This window comes from Dicentrarchus labrax, unplaced genomic scaffold (assembly GCF_905237075.1).
Source record: "Dicentrarchus labrax unplaced genomic scaffold, dlabrax2021, whole genome shotgun sequence".
Classification (NCBI taxonomy): domain Eukaryota; kingdom Metazoa; phylum Chordata; class Actinopteri; family Moronidae; genus Dicentrarchus; species Dicentrarchus labrax.
In genome coordinates, this window is record NW_026136707.1 from 24,014,100 (window position 1) to 24,037,027 (window position 22,928).

The following is a 22,928-nucleotide window of genomic DNA, read 5'->3' on the forward strand; positions in this document are numbered from 1 at the left end:
TTGCAGTTTTTTCCAAATCATTTTCATACAGTCCCATATTATGATCTAACTTTTTCCCAGAAACACAACAATCCTCATCTCATTTTTTCCAACCTCAGACTTTCTCTGTGTAAACAATGGAGACCAAATGGAAAAAAGAAGATAAATGCCGAAATCCGTCTCTCCGTCTCCTCTTTCCTGCCAAACACCCAAGCTGTGCATATTATGACACAGACTCTAGGTAATTTCACATGAAACGCTCACAGTCGGTCTTAAAACAATTAGCGGCTTTGTTTGATGGGAGAGAGAAAAGAGTCTATGAGAACTGATTATTGCGATGGGATTTTATATTGCTTTTTAAAAACCAATTAACTCCTGAGAGCTTAGTGGCTTTTCAACAAACGGCACATCGTTAAAGTATTGTTGAGAAACATTGTTGGGCGGGATAATTGGCATCCATTCAGAGCGGCCCTGGCAGACTCTTAGAAAAGGGTCTCGCTGAACAATCAGACACTCAGAGACAGAAGCCTGAGTTGGCATTTCTCTGGCCTTTTCCCCTCATCACAGATTCTCCCTCGCAGCCATTTCTCAATCCTTATCTCTGCTCCAGCACTGCAAACGCTCACATTTAACAGGGAACTGAAAGAATACTTTCAATGTAGTCATTTGACACACAGTCCAAGGGACATTAGGTGCATGCATTGTCCATTCCTTCTTGACACTGAATTTAAAAGAGGAATTTGAATCAGCCTGATGTTTCTTAACAAGTTGCGGAAATAATCTCAATGTCCAGCACGAGTACTGCAAATGTCAGCATTCTTTTCCCTTTGATAAAAAATCCTGATATAATCTACTGTCCTGAAAACTTCAGCAGTAATTTATTGAAAGACAGTTTATTTCAGAACATAACAAATCAGATTTTGTGAACTGAATATGTAAGCGCAGTCAGCAACTGTGGTCTGGTCAGTTGTGAAACAGAAGTCAATATGTTCTTTTGCTTTTTAATTAATTTTATGTCCATGTTTGATTTTGTCAGTTTATTTGACACGGACATCGCTCATTACATGTTAAAAATGCACCTTAAAAATAGAGAAAGCGTATCTCATAAATACACAACATAATAAATATAGACAAAAGGATACACGCAGTGCACATCAACAGCTAAATAACACAGTATACCACATAGCAGCTAGCATTGGAAGTACATGTGGGTGTTGCTACCTCCAAGGTATTACTGCCTGCCGCACCTCCAACAGTGCCCTTGGGTCAGCTGCAGGGTCATCAGCCAGGGGACCACCAATCATCAACGTTTCGCTGCTTTAACCTGGTACGTCTCTTGGTAGAGGGGTAGCTCCCTGCAGCTGGCCTTCTGGTTAGCCGGTACCCCACCTCCTCCTCAGCCACAGCCAAAAGCTGCCCATCTCTTCCTCGTCTGCCAGTTCTTTGAACGACTGCTGGAGCTTCACCTCAATGTCGCCAAGAAGCTGCTGACAAAGCCCTGGCACCCCACCTCCACGGGGTAGATGATGGTCCTCCAGCCCTCCTCCATTGGGCAGCCAGCTCTAAATACTTCCTCTTCTGCTCAGGGGCAGCCTCAGCTCCCTCCTCCCAAGGAAACATTGAGCTCAATGAGGATGACAGACTTGGCAGGCTTACTACAATGTCAGGGCGGAGAGATGTGGTTGTTATTTCCCCAGGGAACTGCAGCTGTGCTCGAAGGTCGACTCTCATGCTCCACTCCTTGCTGGGGGAGAGAAGCCCTGATGGAGCCCTTGGGCAGGTGTTGTCAGAGCCCCCTCCAGGCCTGACGAAGTGGACGAGCTGTTTCACCACAGGAGGCTGTGTGGTGTTTGTCTCCTGCAAGTTTCCAGCGTTTCTCTCCTTGTTGCTGAACCACTGGTGGAGGTTTTGAGGGCAGGGCAGGGTGTCTTGTGTTGTATGGATGAGGAAACTCAACCTGGCTGGTGGAACCTCCTAAAGATCATCCCAACTGATTATCCTGTCAACAGTGCCCTCCCACATTGTCCAGACAAAATTAAGGATGTCCCGTTGTCCCAGGGACAATAAAAATACCATCTGGGACACAAAGGTACAATGTCTGAGACAACTCTGAGAAAGTCCAAACATTTATCATTACAAATGAAGTCCTTATGTTAATGGGTCATGGACTATATATATCGTTTGAATTGTTATGTGAAATTTTGAAAAATGTGAGGTGGCACGGCACCAGCTCTGCGCTTTTTCCTGTTTGTCACCCAGTAGCAGAGAAGCCGATTGATCAAGGCGAGAAGAAGAAAACTAGTATCCCACATGTTGACATGTTCGATTATTAATGAGCCACAGTTTCAACTGGCCAAAGAAAGAACAGTAAGTATTGAGGTCTCTGATGTGCACGGTTGGTGACTTTCACACTATTACATAGCAAAAAAGAGCAGACTGACTGAATGTGTTTCTTCAAATGAGAATGATACAATCTCCTTGCTGTATTATCTTATATTTAGAAAAAAAGATTACCACATTTAATGAAGTTTTGCCAGGTCAGGATTTTATGTTTGTTTAAATCCTTCAAGTGGTTTAAACGTGGATTTTGTGAATTTCATATGGATAAAGCTAAAAATCATCTAGTAGGTAAGTCCCTTTTAGAAAAATATTGTGACCTTAGCCCTACAAAACTTTACCAACACTGAAAAAAAAAATGTTTTCAACAAACTAGATGACTACAAAATTGCAATGTTCTGAATGTCCATCACTTTTGGTCTATCATAAAATAATGTACCTTCTTTTGCAGGATATGTAAACTGGACACTGGACAGGACAGAACTAATGCCTGGAACTGCTTGTTAATTAAATCTGACAGAGCTATAATATAAATCCAAAATGTCCATTCAGTTACTCCCATGAGCTTGCACTGTGCAACTGAACTGTTTTACAGCCAAACAAATGCAAAGCACAAAAGTTTAACATCCTATCCTATAATTTACTCTAACTGTGTTTCCTGTAGTGCACAGCGTACAGCAATGAGCAGAGACTATAAGAGGGAACCACCAAGAGGACAAACTCACTTCATTGCAGTTCACCCTGACACTGAGATGAATATAGATAATCAATAAAAGTTGCTTCACCGAACTGAAGCTGATTGGTTGGATGGAGATTATATACCTCCACTCCCAGACACAGACTCACACCTGCTGGGTTCCTCTCCCTCTCTAATCGAACAGCCATGTCGAGCTGCTCTCTGGGGTTTTTCTGAGGCCTGGACTGTATAGAACATGAGACAGACACAAACAGACACAGAGGTAGGCACACAGACACACAGACAGACTGACAGACAGACAGTCTCCTGGGAACCCTGAGACACATCAGTTCAACAGACATAAAAACCTACTTTCCTTCCATCTAGTCGCTGTTTTCACATCCTTTCAGTGAATCTTGGCCTCTGCACACTTTGACCCCTTTCTTCTATTTTCTGTGATAATTTTGTTATTTATTTTCCGCAGAAATATACTCAAATGTAGATGCACAACAGTTCACTTGAAACATATTGAAAAACTGTATTCATCATACAGTAAATTCACATTTAGCTGTCCCATCTAGCCTTCTGACTACTGACACACTGCTGTCTGGACTTTCCAGTCATTCCCTGTTTATACAAAACTGCATTGGATTAACATAAAGTGGAAATGTGTATAAACTGGTAGGTGTCCATAGAATCCATTTTGATTCAGATATTTTGAGGTCAGAGCAGTTGGTATCCCTTTGAAAATAGCCATGTCAGTTTTTCCATGGCCGAAATTTTGTGTTATTTAGCCCCCTTACCGTCATTCTAGGATGACATGCTAGTGACAGATGACTTAGGTTGTCTAGTTTCATATCATACCAGTATTTTCACTCTAGCTTTAAAATGGAGCCCACTACAGCCTCTGAAAGACAGTGTGGAATGGAAGAGGTAAGGATAATGGGGGTACATGGGGTGGCCAATCAGGTTCATATATATACATGCATATATGAACACAATGCACTCATAACGGACAGTCTGCAGACATACACCACAAAATAAACGTTTTTGCACATGCTTATACACATGCATGAAACACACATTTACTGAGTTTACAGAAGGGTAACAACAGTCTACAAACAGCAGAAATAAAATCTGTAACTGGACTGCTGCAAACTTGGAAGATGTCCTAACAGGATATTACAGAAGATCCATACAGCTCTCATTTTAACTACACGAGCACCATTGTTGCACTTCCATATCTTTAGCTTTAGCTCCCTAACATCTACATACATACACACAAACCTCTTTCAGTGCTTACACAGACCCATAAGAATCTACATATATGAACACATGGGTTCATACATTTCCAGAGTCTGTAGAAACACACCCCAAAATAAACGTTTTCTCTGCATGTGCATATGCTTAAACACAGGCATAAAAACACATACAAATTAAACCAGTACATAAATCCACAGTATTTGCTGTATCTGCACACACTGTATACTCCAACCCACAATACACTACGTGTACATATTTTTCAATGCATCTACTTAAGTATATGCACACCTCAAGGCCTTTTTTCTTCCCTCCTGTGTAAGGTTCTTGGTCTGCTCTAACATTTGCTCTTATTATTCTCTCACAAGCTCAGACCTGCTCTGTTGACATGTATTAGTAATATTTCTCTTCAGCCAATTGCATTCAAATATGCTAATACATTGTGAGTGAGTGTTTTGAACTGCTTTCAGTTTTACACCTCCTCGTTTTACACCTTTTGCTGAAGTGCACGCTGAAAGAGATTCTGCTAAACAATAGGGAGGAAATAAGAGCGGTTTTCATGCACAAATGGAACCGTAGCTGAGGTGGAATGATGCAATTTAATCAGTAATCAATCTGCAAATCTACCATGCTCAGAACTGGATTCAGTATTTTTTTTTTTTTTTTTTTACAATATCGGCTCTATTCAAAATCACATTTGGATAGTAGGTAATTTTGGATGGAAGGCGAGTGTATTGTCTCATGAATCACAGACAACTTTCTGTGTCTCAAGTGTTTTGGAGTAAAAGAAAACAATATTCCTTTGTGCTACAAATACTGTGTAATGAACCCAAATGTTTTTGCTAGTGGCTGAACCTACTGAGAGAAAAGAGATGAATAAAAGATGAAGATACAATAACACAGAGAAGAAAAAAACAACAACTTTGAACACGGCAAAAGTTTGCATTAAAGAGTCTTGCATTAAAAAGACATGAAAAATTCTGTTGTTTACTTGAAGAAATGGGCTTCTCTTTTCATCACGGCTTTGATCAGAGTGACACAAACAGATCCGGAGAGAAAAACAGAAGAAAAAAAAAAGGAACTAGTCCCATTCCTGATTGACAGCTTTAATTAACAAAAGCAGAGCGGGCTCTGTGCATTTCCTCTCACAGCCTCTGGGGGCCGAGCCGTGATAACAGGGAAATGCCAGAAAACAATACCTGACTTTTCAAACAAATTATCTATTCTCCTAGCGGTTGTTTTCATGTATGTTCATGTAGGATTTTTTAATGAGCATTTTCAATTTACTGAGCTAAATCAAACTGGATTCCACACTGACTGTGTGTAGATGCTGCATAAAAATATTCTCTCAAGGAAATTAGTGAGATACCATATGTTTATCTTGGTAAAAGATTCACAGTTATACCTTGTTGTCTATGTTCATCTTCAATACACATGTGATGTGATAGCAACAAGATGACAATTAATTTCCTCATTCTGCAGGATAAATGGAAAATATATCAGCGTCTCCATTTGAATGATGAAGAAACAACTATTTTCTTGAAAACCGTTATCTCTTAAAGTGTAGTTGTATGATTACATTTACAATTTTAAAAAAATCCTGTATTTTATTTTAAGCCTGTATAATCAATGTAACTACTCTGAGGCCAACAAAAATGACAAACTAAATACATGGTTCAGTATTTCTCCACCAGAATTGTATTCCTGGCTTTGAAACAGCATTTAGATCTTCATGCTGAGAAATAAAGTTAACAGAAAATAGGACTGAACAGTTAACTGAATAAATAAAATGGCAAAAGTACAAATTAAAAATAATATAGGTGGGGGTGGGATGTGTCTGTACATTAAAGGGATGCTCCACTGATTTTACACTGGAGGGTCAGTTGGTCAGTCATAAGGAGACTATCAGCCAATAAATGATATAATGTTCTCCGTTCTCTGGAGGAGCTTTCTTAAGTCTGCACATTTCCTGTATAACAGAAAGACTGAGTTACAAACTGGAGATGTGGAGTTTAAAAGACATGGCAAGAAAGGGTCTGAGGAAATATGCATCATGGGATATGTAGGATCCAGTGTTTTTGGAGCTTGATACATAATAAAAGTAGAGATAACTGCCTCTGTATTTTGATCATTCTTTTAAAATCTGTGTCTTTTAAGTGCACAAACTTGTATAGAAGGGCAAAACTAAATTGCTGCACTAGCCCTTTAATATGTAGCATTGTCAATTATAGTTTTTCAACAAAAAAATGTAATTACATTTTTATTAACATCTACTCCTACTCCCTCATTGAAAAAGCCAGAATGTGCGAATATGCAAATATTCATTTCTCAAGTTTAACTACTGGACACAAAATGTTTCCTATTTCACTGTTGAAGTGGCTGTATACTGGACCAGGATTGGCTCCAAACTTGTGATGTCACACAGAAAAACTTTCCTCCTTCAGCAAATGAATGTGAACAAACTCTGCACAGTGATATCCAGTATCCCAAAAGAAAAAAGCCAAAGCTTAGAGAAAGGTCAGACAGAATACACATTTGTTATTGATCTTGTGACACTTTGGGCTTACCTAGAGACCTTCTGGGGGGTCCTGACCCCCAGGTTGGGAATCACAACAGTAAGAACTTTGTATTTGTAAAATCCTGGTTACATTGTAATATACTAATACACTTATTTTGAGGCACTGGGATCCCAAAACATTTTCTTTCTCATCCTATCTTAGCTTTCCTCCCTCACATTTGAAGGTTAAACAGCATATAAAATGCCAGATTGGTTTATTTCAAAAAGGCAGACCGACTGTTTTAAGTGTATTAATAATATTGCCTGCGAGGAGCTAAAGGGCTTGGCCAGAGGTTTCGAGAATGCAGCAGATTTCTGTCAGCAGACTTCTCATCACTACTGACACATTTCTCTGAACAGTAACATTTAAACAGCAGGGAGTCATTAGAAGAAATAAGTCTCATATTGTGCCTATGCATATATGACACACGAGCAGCCAAAAACAATTCTTATCAAAAGACTAAGTAACTCAGTGACTGAGGCGGAGAGTGCACAAATTGCAGGCAAAAGCATGATGGAATATAGTGACAGTGGACTCCCTATTACTGTATGTACTTACAGTGCAGTATTCCCTGCATTCGAATCATTATGTGGAGTGCGGGGAGGTGGGAAACCGTCGCTGATTATGGTGTACGGGAGCGGAAATGGCAAGCAGGCATTAGCACACAGCGACATTAGCGTTGTCCCAGACAGCCTGTTAGCTGAAGTGGGTTTTAATTAGCTATTTTCCAGTTAGTAAATGGAGGAATTATCAATGGCCCAAAAACAAGACTGAAACTGGGCATGCAACTTACACACACAGCACAAAAACACATTAAAGTGCTCACATGCGTTCACCTTGGCATGTGCACACATGTACACAATCATACCTGACACACACAGACATACACACATACAAAGACTGCCAAGTACAAAGACAAACACTCCAAGTGAATGACAGATACAGGCATATCATATTAGCATAATACGTGGCTCACAAATGGAAAAAGCCATTATCGAGTTTTAGGGACAAAATGTTTTTTCACCTGCTTCCAAACAAATCAGGGCCTGCTCATACAATGCTCTGCTTACTATGAGTGTTTATAAATGCAAGATTGCTCTCAATTTCAGTCCATTCAGCTCGTGGCGCGAGGCACTCCTGGGTTTCTATTCCTCCTTTATAGACCTGCGCTGAGCCGTCATGGCCGAGGCTGTCACATCAGGATGATAACAGAATGCTGAAGTTATTAGCCAGCTTTTTAATTAGATTCTGCCCTTCCACCCTGCCTTGTCCCCCTCTTGATTTCTTTTTTCTTTATATATCTGGGTGCACCACTGAGCCATTATTAATATTTAGATGAGAAGCCCCTGCTCTCGCCTCAGAGGCTGTTAGTAAAAGCAGCCTCCCCCCAGTAGTGCTGGATGGATGGATGGTTGGATGGAGGGATGAATTCCCCTGATGGCCCTTCATCTCTGCTGCTGCCACAGCCTCTCTAATAGGGGAGACGAGGATTCAGGCTGTTTGTAGTGCGGCTGTAACATGTTGTGCTGTGCAGGTTTCTTTAAGGTCTACACTACTGTTAAAAGCACTGCAAATGTACCTTGTACTTAAGGGTTCACTTTGCTGTGTGTGGGAGTATTTTTTTTTTTTTATCCCTGTGAATAATTGGCACCAAGGAGATGACATGACACCATGTTAAGATATTTCTAACGCAGATACTACGATGTTTGACAACAGAAATGAACATGAATTTTGAACAATCAAGAAAACTTGCATCTTAAAAAGATATATAATATACTGCTATAACAGTGAGAATTTAGTAAGTACAGAATTAACCCTTTCAGTGTATTATTATTTACATAAGACATAGCCTATTATTGGATTACTATTATTATTATAATAGTATTACTATTGTGCATTAACTTGTAAGCACCAGTGTTGTAGCTGATCAAGGTTGGGTATTCAATCCATAACAGTATGTCATATTTTATAAGATGTGTGTGTTTTTTACTGCAACCGATGTCTATGCCATTAAGTAACTATTAATTCATCATCATTTTTCCACACATTTACAGTGGAAATGAACTAATGATGAGGAGGAGATTGCTACTGTAGAATGCAGAAAAAACTTCAAATTCATAAAAATCATTTGTGGAATCAGGTTGAAACGATATATCTTGCACGATTGCTTTCAGATTTCAGATGACTTTTTAAAAGCAACTAAGACTTTCAGCATTCAATAATAAACAAAATATACTTGGTAAAATAATATTTTAGGTGTAAGCACTGTGTAAGATATTAAACTACAAAGTATCTTGAGCTGTTAAATCAATGTAGTGTTTAATGAAAAAATAACATTATTTCCCTTGTCCCTTGTCTTGGAATAGAAATAAAAAATAGCATAAAATGGAAATAATCAAGTGAAGTACAAGTATTTCAAAACTGTAGAACAGTACTAAACGTAGTCACTTCCCACATCTGCTTAGGGCTTGGCCAATATGGCTGAAATATATATCAAAATATAAATGACAATATTTAAATTGATAAAATAGAACATATTTATTCTGAGGGAAGTTTACAAAAGATTGCAAATCTCAAATATCGATACGGTGCTAATAATTGAATTGGACAGAACTGATGACGAATGTAAAACAACAGCTTTTCATAATGCATTTAAATAACAGAACTTTGTTAAATTATTATATGATTTCACAGTCAAACACACCAGTATTGAATTAATGCTGAGCTGTACTATCACTATTACCTTCTGCACTCACAAGTACAGTATAAAAAGCTACTGTATGTACTGAATAGAAGATGACTAAATCTCTAATGCGTCAGTCTTATGACCCAGGGGCAGTGAAGTTACATTAAGACCGAGGTGTGGCTGTAAAATAGCAGTGTGTTAATCAGGACCAGGCACAATGGTTTCCCTGTGTGACTGTGCAAGTTCAAAGGAGAAAGTTTGCCACAGACAGCAGAAAGTCCCGAGGCTTTGTCAAACAGTGTTGAGAAGACTTATTGGAGTGTAGGTAGTTGGAGGGAATTGAAGCTGAGCAAACATCTGAAGCCTTTCCAAAATGAATAACAATTAGGTGATTTAAAAAAAAAAAGTGGCCCACTCCAAATGGTGTGTAGGAGAGACATCTGTTCCTGCAGGTTAGCTGAGGTGAACAGAGGATAGAGACTAAACTCCTTGATGCAACAATGGAGCTGTCGACATTCTTGTTTCACAACTTTCCCAGGGCCTGACTGTGTGCACTGGGCTGCTTATACACTTGCTCTGTTTTTAAAGTGATAACAGTATAATAAGGTAAACATACAGAATATGCACACTAGCTATCAGGTGTTTGATTCCCACAATGCCTTTCAACAACCATGAGAAAACAGGGCATGAAGTCAGTGAGAGTGCAGCCAGAAAGTTCTAGTCACAAACAAGTGATGTCATGTTCTTTACTTAAAAACACTTCAATATAATGTGTCAATCAACAACAAGTCACCCTCACAGCTGTGGAGGGCCCTCCGTATCAAAGGGGGAGGGTGTGAATTAACTGGTACAGTCTGCCACACACTCTCCACCTCCAGCAGGAAACAACCGTCGCCATGGTTACTGATCGACGCCTCGCTCGCCCAGCTGTTGTGGTTCTTTTTTACATCTGATGAGTGTATATAATCAGGTGGCTTTAAGGACACTGTGATGCTTTCACTCCTTGTTGAATTATAACTGTGCTGAGGACACTGAGGTCATGTCCTCTGTATTGTTTCTGGGACTGTGGGGGTTTTAGCAACCTACACATGGTGCTGGACATTTTATAAGCTGATAAAATTATACAAACTGGACAACTTTGGAGTAAAAAGAAGAAAATCAAAGCAAAGAATTTAGAATTGCATTCCTGGTAGCATGAAAAAAGCTTTGGATCGGCATAAAATGTACAGTTAACTGAATAAATAATCAATGAAAAATTCAAATAACTAATAAAAACTGTCACTACATTTGTAGTATCAGCTCCAAATTTTGTGTAGGGGGTGGGGTGCACCAGGGAGGCCTGAACTTGCAACCGCAGTATTTCTAAAATCTTAAAAATCTTAATTAAGTATTAAAGGTCCAGTGGGCAACATTTAGGAAGAGCTATATGCAGAAGTGCAATATAATATTCATAGGTTTAAGTTTAGGTATAGGATTTTATTAGTGTATAATCACCTGAAAATAGGAACCATTATATTTTTGTTACTTAGAATGAGCAGTTTTTATCTACAGATGTCGCAAGTCGCCTTCCATAGACGTCTCCATGTTGAACCGCCATGTTTCTACAGCACAGAAGGGACCAACCAAACACCGGCTCTAGATCAGGGAGTTCGCGCGTTTCGCAGCCACTGTAGTTCCTGCTTGATGCTTGGAAGGGGAGGGTGAAGCGAGGGAGTTGGGATCTGCAACCACACCGCAAGATGCAGCTAAATCCTACAGACTGGACCTTGTAACAAAGTATTATTTTAAAGTTGCTACAATCAATATTTTTATATCAATAATGGATCACAGAACTATGTGTAATGTGAAAGGAGTTGATTCAATAATTATCACCTAAATCTGTAGTTCCCCTCAGCTCTATGGAGGCGTCTTTTAGCTCATTGTTTTGTCTTTAGCCTACAACTTTAATGTTTGGTTCTCATTCATGCTCTAAAAAACCACTGCAGCAACAAAGTTGGCCACTAGCTGATGAAAATAGTGGAGCAGCTAAAGAGCCATCAAGAGTTGGTGGAGACCAAAACAGAGTGAATATTGGGGACAAATCAATGCTAATGTTACATTTTGTGTCTGCTGGATGAGTGACTAAGCCGCTATTTTCTTCCATGTTAGAGCTGAGTTATGCTACGAAAGAAGTGGTTTGTAGGACATGTTGTTCAACCACGGCTATATAGTTCCGAACGGCCAAGACCGAAAGGCAGAGAGTCACAGAGAGAGGAGGAACACAATATCGTGTAAATATGTCTCTCACATGAAAAGTGACAGATGTAAAAAAGGAGCTAAAGAGGTTACAGCTGATTTGTCCTTTACTGTTAATGTGTCATTATTACAGACGGTTTAGCGGCCTATATGATAGCTCTATAGTCTGGAATACAATGTAAATTCCTGATTCCTTCCAGATTTTAAAAGTTAGAAAGCTCTGATCCTTTGAATCAAACAGTAACTTTCTGCATAAATGAGACCTCTCCCTCATGAGCATATGCCATGTAAACATTCCCCCGTCTTTCCCAATTCACAGCAGCCTTGAAAAAGTCATGCGTGGAGTCACGGTGAATCCTCATTGACTGTGACATCTCTGTGATTTAAATGGAAGACCTGTGTAGCTCCGAAGTTTACCAACATCAAATATAAAACAAAACAAAACCTCCTCATTCCAGCGAGACCGCTTGGCTGTTAAATATTTCAAAAACCTTCCCCCTTTTTCCTCTCGCCGGCAATCAGGAAACAATCTTTCCTTGTCTCTCCCCGGCATCTTCAGGGACCCTGGGTACAGAGTGTGAGGGAAGACGTCTGAATGCGAGATGACTGCTCCAGATCCGATGGCGGATGGGTGTAGCTGGTGGAGGGTGGTTTAATTGGAGATGTGGCTGGCTTCTCCTGCAGAGGGAGAGTAGGAATATGCGTGGCTCCCAGTGGCTCGGCGCATCGCATAACCAGTGACCTAGAAAAGGAACACTGATCACTCCCCGGAGTTGACGGCAGAGGAGACGCGCTCCTAATGAATGCACGTGGCTGTGGTCTGCTGCTGATCAGAGAAAACAGAGGCATTGTGGGTATGCGGGGCAAGCAGCAGCAAATGTGACCCTAATGTACTGCGCGGGAACAGAGGCAGTGAGTTACTGTGGGCTGTTTAGTTTGAAAAAAAGAATGCACATGTCCAATCCAATTCATAACATTGAAAATTGCAAGACTGAAAATGTCCTGTGATAGGGCATGGGGCAACCTGACAGTGAAGCATTGACTGGGACAGAGCTGCACATTTAAGGACAGGGAGACAATAAGACCTCTAATCTGACACAGCTCCAATATAAAAGAAAATGACACTCGAGTGACAATTGACTAATTCTACATGAACCATGGATCTGTGACCTTAAGAAAATCTGTACCTATTACTATTGTAACTTCAATTTTATATAGCATTTACAATCACCATATAAACATTTAAGAAATGGTTTATCAGCATTTTTAAGTGTTTATTAATGTTTCAGTTGCTATTATGAAGACATACTTTGATTACAACTATTATTTTCTACATTGTTATCCATTATTTGTTTATCCACTTATGGCACCCATAAGAGAGGACCAGTTTACAATACAATAATAAACACTTATACCCATCTATTAAATGTTTATATACTCACTATAAATGCTTAATGGTGGGTTAAGGTAAAGTGTTAGCAGAAGATCTTATGATAAATACTTTTGTGTCACTCTGCCTCCTGCTGCCATTGTCTCACCATCACTGCACTGTTTCTATACAAACTGTGCATACAAACTGGCTCCAAAACCATTTTAACGTATTGTGTTTTAGATGTATTCTAATCAATTATTTGGATGCAGAATAATGGTGCTAAAATCAAAATATGAGAAAGTCTAGTCTAATCACAGTTAAGAAATGTTACACAGCCATATAATATTATAGTGCTCTTATTTCTGTGCAAACAGACTTATTTCTTCCTCCCTTCCTCTTTCTTCAATGTGTAGTTTTTTTTTGCTCTCCATTTTGTGTACGAGCCTCAACTCACTATCTCTTGAAAGGTCAGTTCAAGTCAGGACCAGACCACTTTAGGGAAGGGCCTGCTGTAGACTACTAACAACCTAAGCAGTGTGCATGTTTGAATAGGGAGACAGGAGATGCACACTACCAGCCCACCAGGATGTTTTCCCAGTCCTCCCTGTTACCATCCTGCCACTAGGACATAAGTAATATGTTACAGCATGGGCTGAATAGTCTTCAGTATAGTGGTCATATACATATGGCTTATGAGACCATTTCTACCCTAAAGAATGGTTCAAAGAGCTAAATCCCAAGCCTTCATTTTCTATCTAAAAGACATTCAGGCGAAACAACAGTCCAGGTACCGATGTGAAACATGTGAACATTTCCCTTGAACTACAGACCTTCTGTGCTTTATAATGAGGTAAATGAGACAGAGAAAGAGAGAGCCTCCCATTAGTGGTGGGGGAGAGGACTCCAGCGTTTCTTCCATCAATTAGTACTGCAGCCAAGCCAGAGGAGCGCTGCTGATTACTGAAGGAGCTGCAGCCAGTTGTTCAGTCGATACGGCAGCTCAGTTACTGGATGACTTTGATTCAGCGGGCCCAGATGGGGCAACAAAAAGCCAATCCCAGGTTTGAAATCAAGCAAAACTCGGTGCACTTGCACATCTGACCATGGCGTTTGTATTCATTAAGCATTCAGCTGGTCAGCCGGCAGGACGGCTCGCAACATAGCCAGTTAGTCCATTAGCAAGGCTTGTTAGAAACCTGCCAGCAGTGCTATCAGCCAGAGAGAGAGACGGTCAGTGAGTCCTCTGATGCAGCTCGTAACACTGAGACATTTTAATTAGCCCTCCCTGCATGCACTAGGTGTTTCTTTAGATGGCGTGCTGTAAAGTTATAGTAGGCAGGAATAAATCAGACCCAACCAAATGAAATAGATTCTGATTGTAAATTTGGTTTCAAGGTTTGCAGGATGCTGTAAACTGCTTAATACATCCTGTGGTTTAGAACAATCTGGGGGTCGGGACCCCTCCAAGTGGTCGCAGGAAAAATTAGTTCATGTTGTTTTATTCATGAGAGGAATAGCAGGGTAAGGGAGCGGAAAAAATTAATGTTACACAAAATCTGAATTATTTTCTAATTTCTTTTCTATTTGCTCTTGTTTTTTATTTTTTAACTTCACATTTTCTAGCCTCTAAAGATAATTCAGATAGGAGAAAATTGGTTGGCCTGGTCATAACACATAGACATATTTAACTAATGATTTAACCATCTTATATGGTGTGTGCCTGATGTACACTGTATGTACTGTATGGGTTTGGCCAGATGTGCGGCTGAAATGTTACTAGATTCTTTTCCTTTTCAAAGAAAATCTCTCCCTGTCCTTTCATTTGTCTCCCCGTTGACGTGCATCACAGCCTTCACATTAATCACCAGTCTGTCGCTCCTTTCTCTCCTCCTCCTGGTCTCAATTTATTCACATTCCTCTCTTTCCCCTTCCTTTACCGTGAATCACGCCTAATTAGGCGCTCTCTAGATCTGATTTTCATAAAAGGCTCGGGGGGGAAGGGGGGGATTTGGTTATGACAATTATTTTTCATATATGGAACAGGGACAAAGGATAAATGGTTATTAGTATTCTGCACCTTAAAGAAAATCACCAAAAGATCCCGCTCTGATTCTGAAATTATAAAGGGACGTCTTTGAATATGCGGGACGATGGCAGACAACAGGCATGGTCACATTATTGCACAGTTGAATGTGGCATTTGTAAATTAAAACATTAGATCTCATGTGAACAAGCTGCGTTTCCTTATATTTTGTAAAATATAAAAAGGATATAGAATTTCAACAATACAGGACTTGCTAAATATCCATATTAGATGAGAGCCGAGCAACATAGACTGGGTGTTTTTCCATGTAGAACTGATTGAGTCTGCATCTGGCTCTTTTCAATATCGGTCCTCTGCAGTAGGCTTCTTTTGTTCCAATTAGTGGCTACCATGGTTGCAAGTGCAGCACTCTTCAGTGGATTCATATAAGACATAAAAACAGACTGCAACAAACTCGTGAAAACAGCAGGAATAAATGCAAACATTCATCGACACTCAGTTAGAAAAAGTGACCGGCGTAAAAGGTGAAATTACCCTCAGAAAGTTATCATCAGTACATACACACGGAAAACAAGCATATGCTTCACACACACACACACACACACACACACACAGTCCAGATTTAAATTTGAATAAATGGGTTTTTACATTATTCAGAATGTAGGTGCCTATGTGTCCTATTAAGAACAGCAGAATCTAACAGCCTCGGGGTGGATGCAGGGGGTGAGAAAACATTGGTTTAGGTGGGGAAGATCCGGTGATGTCCCCTGTTATATTAACAACACACACACACACACACACTATATATATATATATATATATATTCATGTACGCTGATGATGTCTCCTGCCATATCGAGTGGGCTCTATTGTTTACGGCCCCCTGGACAGGGTCTCCAGATGGCAGGGTGCCTATTACTGCGGCCCCTACTGTGAGGGCCCCACTGTGCATGTGTGTGTGTGTGTGTGTGTGTGTGTGGCTGCACGTATTCATCTATGAATGTGTGTGGATGCAAATACACAGGAGAGAGATGTTCAACTGCATATTTGTGTGCATTTCTGTCTATATGTCTGCAGGGCAGGCCGTGTGCATGTGTGTGTGTGTGTATGGGGTAAGGGTGAGCCAGAGGCGACATACAGGGAGACACCAGTGTGACATTCCTTCAAAGGCCCCATCACAGCCTTTTCCCTACAAAGGAGAGTGCAGCGTGCGTTCCTCCGGGGGATTAGCTCGGCCTCGGTCATTAGGCCTCAGCCAAATGGCCCTGAGGAGACACTGGCTGGATCTATAGCATGAAACACACACAACACTCACACAGCCGTATGGTAGGCCCAGCTCATGAATATCATTACATAGTAATGGAGGACAACTACCCAGGGATAAAGCCCGGCATCACACAATATGTTGTGCTGTGCAGTCGGGACGGGATTCAAGACAGTGTGTGGACATTAAATATCTTAAATAAAAGTCTGTATTTTTAAAGATTCTTGTCTTTTTGATTTGGGTGAAATGGTTGGAGTCTATTATGAACTGCGTTTCTCATTGTAGGTTGCTTTTAGAGGGCACTCAGATTTTTCAGTTCATGAAAGTGATGAACTAAGGCCACAAAATAATGCTAAATTAAACTTATGTTATGTCCTGTTCCTGTTGTGACACTGAGGGCAAATACACTTACACATAAGACCTTCAAACAGGAAGAGTAGAGAAGAGAAGAGAAATGAAAAGAAAAAAGAGAAGTGATTTCGTCAAGTGAAGATGTTTTTTGTCTCTATCAGCTCACACTGACGACAATCCTCCACCTCTGACCTTTATCCCCAATGGAGCCCACTGATCAACATTACAGCACATTGATCAGCAGAGAAGAGCCAGGCATCAATACGACAATCAATCCCCACAGGTCACTGAGGTTGGGCAGAAACAGATTGCATGTAACAGGATTATGTTAAATGGGATTAAAAAAGATTATACAGTGGTGATTTATTAGCATTACTAAAATAAAGTACGTAAAGGGAATGGTTGCAGTACTGTAGCTTTTGATATGCTGCATGTATGTCCTATAAGTAAATGAAAGTTACAGTGATGGTTTGGTTTAGAGCTAACAGATCGATTAGACAATAAACAGAAATTTTATTGGCAACAGATCTGATAAGAAATTAACAAAGAAATAATAAGCAATAAGAGGGAAAAGACAGCGTTAGACAATGAAAGATTATCAGATACACAGAAGAACATAAACATCTAGACAAACGTCATGGATCAGTATATACAGTATATAACCTGCCACCCAGTGACATATTTGAACTGTAGATACATTTCTTTACCTGACAGGACGTGTTGTGGTGCTTCCTTTTGTACGGCACTGAGACACGCTGACATTTCAACATAATGGTGCCAATAACGCATTCATCTGTTCACCGTTTACGGACCAGCAGTCAGGAGGAGTGATGTGATAGTCAGGAGTGATATCATGATATGTACCTCAAGCTGCTGCTGTATTTTTGATGGGGAACATTTGACTTTTAGCATTTGGATAAACAGAGGATTATAAAAAGGTAAAATGAGACAAGAATATGGGTTTTATAGTCTTTTGTTATTTCTTTTTACTGACGGAAGCTCAGAATTTCATTATCTTAATATCCATGTAGGGACTTAAAGTTCTGTATAGTGAGATTATTAAGACTTTACGTCACATTTTCATCTCTAGTAATCCTATAATCTTCCCAGTGAGTTTACTCTCTTCCACCTCCATCAGCATCATCATTCTTTGCACAGCATTGCTCTCCCTCCTGTTCCCCTTTTCAGTCAGTGATAAATTATTTAAACAGAGTATGGATCTACAAGCTCTCAATGCGTTGCAGTTGCTGAGCCACATCGCCCAGGGGCGGAGGAAGGGGGTGGGTGAGACGGGTGGCCGGGCATTTTACAAAAGAGCGAGCAAGCGAGGCGAAAATGCAGCGCTCTCCAAAGGTCATCGCCACCCACCGGGTCTCCTGTGATATTTTCATTACTGAGGTAGAAAACGCCCGCTCCGTCACACTCAGCTCTCTGTGCATGTGCACCACCTTCAGGCCTGCCGCAGTGCTCCCCTGTGGCAGTGCTATGTGGTAGGCATGATGGAGGGGAAAGGAAGGATTTTGGAGGTGTGTTGGTTACAGTACAGGGGAAAATGCAAAGAGAGGAGAAAGGAAGGAAAGGGAAAAATGAGAAACAGAAGAAGTAAAGCAACTGAGAGAAAAAGAGTGAAACACAAAAAGGGGAAATGAAATCCAACACATGGAGAAAGGACAGACAGAGAAATGGAAAGATGGAGGTAAGGAGATAAAGGAAGGAAGAGAGATGGGGAGAACGGGGAGAAATAAGAGACTTCATTACAGGGACGTGTCTGCTGCTAAAGCTGGGAATCAGATAGGCTCTGATTGTTTTTTCTTAGATACACTGTAATCTTGCTGATCTCCAAACAGTGCTGTAATTGGATTCTTCTGGGATGATCAGAAAAAAAGTGTCCTATTAACTGCTGTCTTTTTTTGTCTCCAAACAACAGGACCACAAGAAGGAAATATGATAACCTAAAAGATAGATGAAGGTTTGGATTTTTGTTCAGATTTATGATAAGAAATCAGATTATTTTGTAATAATTAGGCTTTGAATGGTCAGATATAGCCTGAGGTAATTTGGTGCTGAAATTCCTGATATTTCAAACATATGTTCCTCTATAAATGTTCAAACACAGCTCTGTTGTTGCAGTATAGTGGTTTGACAATTTGAGAAATACGCATATTTGCTGTCTGGCAGACAGTTAAATGAGAAGATTGATACAGCTCTCGTGTCTATCTATAAAATATTAAAAGTACAACCAGCAGCCAGTTAGCTTAGCTTAGCACAAATAGGGAAAGAGCTAGCTTATCTCTGGCCAAAGATAACAAAATCTGCCTAAAAACCAGGGACGAGCGCGTACACTGTTATTTGTTCAATCGACTAAATTATCTGTATTTGTATCCGTACACAGAATGGGCGTGGCTTAACCAGTTTAAACCGGATGTGAGCAGGACTAACCAGAAGTTGTCAGTTTAAGCCTGAAACTGATCAGAAGTTGCTATATTGATTAAAAAACGATGTACAGAACAGCCTCAGAACTTCAGAGAAGTGTTTCTAAACACAACAGTAAGACAACTACTTATAGAATTTTTTTTTTGTTGTATTGTATTTATTGCTTATAAGAAAATGCATATTGACACATTTTATTCTGATGACACTCGTAATTTATTTAGATCAGAAACAGTAAACAGTAAACTAATAAAAACTACATTATCCGTACCGGATGCTTGTTTCAGCCAAGTACTCCCTCAACCTCAGTAAAAACAACAATTCACAGTTTTTTAAGGAGGATCCCTTTGTAAAATGCCAAATTATCATTTGTAGTTGTCCAATAGCTAGCTGTAAACCCCTGTTTCCAACCTTTATGCTAAGCTAAGCTACCTGGCTGCTGGCTGTAGCCTTATATTTAACATATGAAAGTGGTATTGATCCCTTCATCTAACTCTCCATGAGAAAGCAACCTATTTCACAAATTGTTGAACTGTTTCTTAATGTAGAAATGAAACAGATATAAGATATAAGGCTTGTGATCCACGAAATTCAGTATTTCCGAGGTTTAAAGCTGATAAAGTGATTATATTGTCTTGTGTGGGTTGTCTTTTGGAATATGGATTTTCTTTAATAAGAACTGAAAGTGCGGTGCAGAAAATTAATAGAATAAACAACTCCTTTCTTTCAAGAGATGTACAGTAGATTATAATGCTTATTATAGCAAGAGAATATTGTTTTGGCGCATGTTTCTCTGATTTAATTCTTCAATGTATTTTATATTTTATAGTCATAATAAATGATAAATTATTGTATGTCATTTATTTGAAGAGATGCTGCTTAAAGAAAACTACAAGATTAAAAAGGATAGATTTTTCTGTGTTAGTGATCAGGAATCAGAGGTCAGTGCTTTTCCACTGCCATACATCACACACATAAATAAATACACAGAACAAACATCTGCCACAAAAATGTTTGCATGCTAAAATAGATTCCTTTTTAATTATATGACAAGATATTTTACTTTGAACATTTCTCATATAGCCCTGAAGCAATTACTGTCACTGAAGGTGTGTGAAATTTGTGTAAAAACACTAAAGCTGACTGTTAATTAATTCTGCCTTTGAAATGGCATTAAAACTCCCCTGAAAATATAAACCCCTAATTGCCATAGTAAACTCTTACAGGGATGGTGAGGAGGATATCAACCGGGCCGAGCAAAACAACTTTGCTGTAACAGGTTCATTTGAAAGCTTTCATCCATTAACGTTATTTTTTTTTTCATTTCTTCCCCTCTGCCACGGGGCGAGGAAGCGGGCCAGTGGAGGGAAGGCGGATGGTACAGAGCGCTTTTAAATTTCACTTTCCTCAACAATCCCAGCCTTTTTCTTCCCCTTTTTTTCTCTTAACTCGACTGCTCCTTTCCTTTCCATCTATTTCTCCTGTCTCCCTTTCTCCATCTGTCCCTTTATTCTGCAGCCAATCCTTTTAAGGCTTCCATTAGAGGTTCAAATCAACTGATGTTCCTCTGATGCCAGCGCCTGTTGGAACTTCTTTCAGGGCATCTATTGATCTTCTGGCCGGTACCCTCTCTCTCTCTCTCTCTCTCTACATCTCTCTATCTTAGCAAACAGGACCACAGGGAGTTTTTCTGTCCCTGCTGGTTTGACCCTTTATTGAGGCTGGCACATCTCTGGCCCTTGACCAGCACTGTCACCTGTTACCGACCGAGTGCCACCGCTTTCCATTTAGATTCTAAACACATCCATCTCTTCTTTTCTCTTTGTATCGGAGAAGTGCTGCCAACTTCTTAGTGGGGCATGTCATAGGCCTGTAACCCTGAAAATGTATATACAAGGCATTTTATTCCCTTTTAACAACCCCACATAGAGTTAGCAATTTAAGCTATCTTCCCCTTTACACAGTCAACATTTGCCAGAACCTCTCATCTCTGTTATGTTTGTATTCCACTTGGGAAGTGAAATCAAGCAAGTTAGGCAAAGGTAAAGTGGAGGTTCTACTGGTGAAACACGAGTTGACCTTTATTTGGAAGTAAGCCAGTCACAGGAAGTGCAAAGTGTCAGTGAAGTACAATGCTCTGTAATCAGGATCTCAATATTAATCAAAATAATCGTGATTATCATTTTGGCCATTATCGTGCAGCCCTAGTTAATTGCGATGGAAAATGACAAATTCTGTTACCCAAGAACTCAATTTGTTACCCTGCGATTTTGAATTACAACATGGAGTAACGTAGTGAGGGCTCAGAATACAGCTGGGATTAATGACATGTTTACATCTCTGAGATAAGAAGGCTCCAAGTTGTAGATGCAAAATGGCTGCAAGTTCTCTAAATACGTACCACAGCAAAAGTAGCCAAATTAGGTGATTTAAATTACGTGACTACGAAGATAGTAGTAGGGTAACCATCATCATCATCAACATCATCACCCCACAGCTGGTTCTGCCTGGGTGGCTGCTAGAAGTAACAATTTTCAGTGCCCATCCACGTGGATATTGCACCAAATAAATAAAAGTTCAAATACTTTCATCATCAGTCTGAACCAAAAATTCATTCCCCCAGTAAACGCTGAGGGAACTGCTGTCAATGAGAAAAGATTATTGAAATTAGAATTCTTCATGGTGGTAATCACAGTTTTGTACACAAGACAAAACAAATGCCAATGATCTTCATACTGAATACTCAGAGAAAGGAATATTAATTTCAATTTAAAGTATTTGACCCTTGACCCTCCCCCTTTGATTTACCCATCTGTTTATGAAACCTCACTCAATTTGACTTTTCTTCCAAATAATTCATATTTTGCTTTTTTATCTCAACCTTTTCCTTAGATTTTTTTCACCCTTGTCTTCTCCCTCTTTCATTCATTTATTTATTCCTCCTTCACCGTTGTATTCGCTCCCCTCTGCTGCTTCACAGCTTTCTCTCCCCTCCAATCTCTCCCTTTCTTTTGATTGACCACCATTTCAATGGCAGTGGCCAAGGTTATTTGGCAGCCGCCACAGAGCACATTTGTTTTTCCCTCTCTGCAACTGAAGAAGACACTCTGCTATTCTAATGGACTCCAGAAGAGAGAGTCCTTTGAATTGGTTTAAAAAGAAGGCCAGCAGAGTCCCTCTTTCTCTCTTTCCTCTCTCCTTCTCTGCTTTTGTAGAAGCTGACAAAGGAGTCTCTCTGTGTTTGCCATGGGACCAGATGTACCCAGGCAGCAGACAGGATGCTAACCCCTGGAAGCCCTTATGTTCCTCCTGCTATAGGACATTAAAGCTACACTCGGCAGCTTTGCATATTGGCAGCTCCAAATGGCAGCGAGAGGTGACTAAATCCTGATCCTCAGTAAACACAGGGCTTGTAAGGTGATGTCACTAAACAATACTTCACTAGGTCACGCTTTCCAACAAGGTCGGGCTATGATACTTTACAATAAAGAAACCAAACAGATGAAAGAAGCAAAAGATTTGGTGAGTCCTCAAAAACTAAATAACAAAACAGGCCACTAGAGGTTCCTTGTCAGGTAGGCAACTAATGCTGTCATTGTATTGTGAGGATAGAACAACTTACTTTCTTTCCACAACTCACACACTACTGTATGTGGAAAAATGTCCATAAATACAGTTCATTGTCCTATGTTCCCCATCAAATGACAAAATGTGCTGTTTCGCCATGCCTTCTAAAA

At 40.0% G+C, this 22,928-nt stretch overlaps 1 pseudogene; it reads right to left on the bottom strand.

Moving 5' to 3' along the window:
- Positions 1–250: 250 nt before the first annotated feature.
- Positions 251–3,801, bottom strand: LOC127367355 (uncharacterized; annotated as a pseudogene).
- Positions 3,802–22,928: the final 19,127 nt, after the last annotated feature.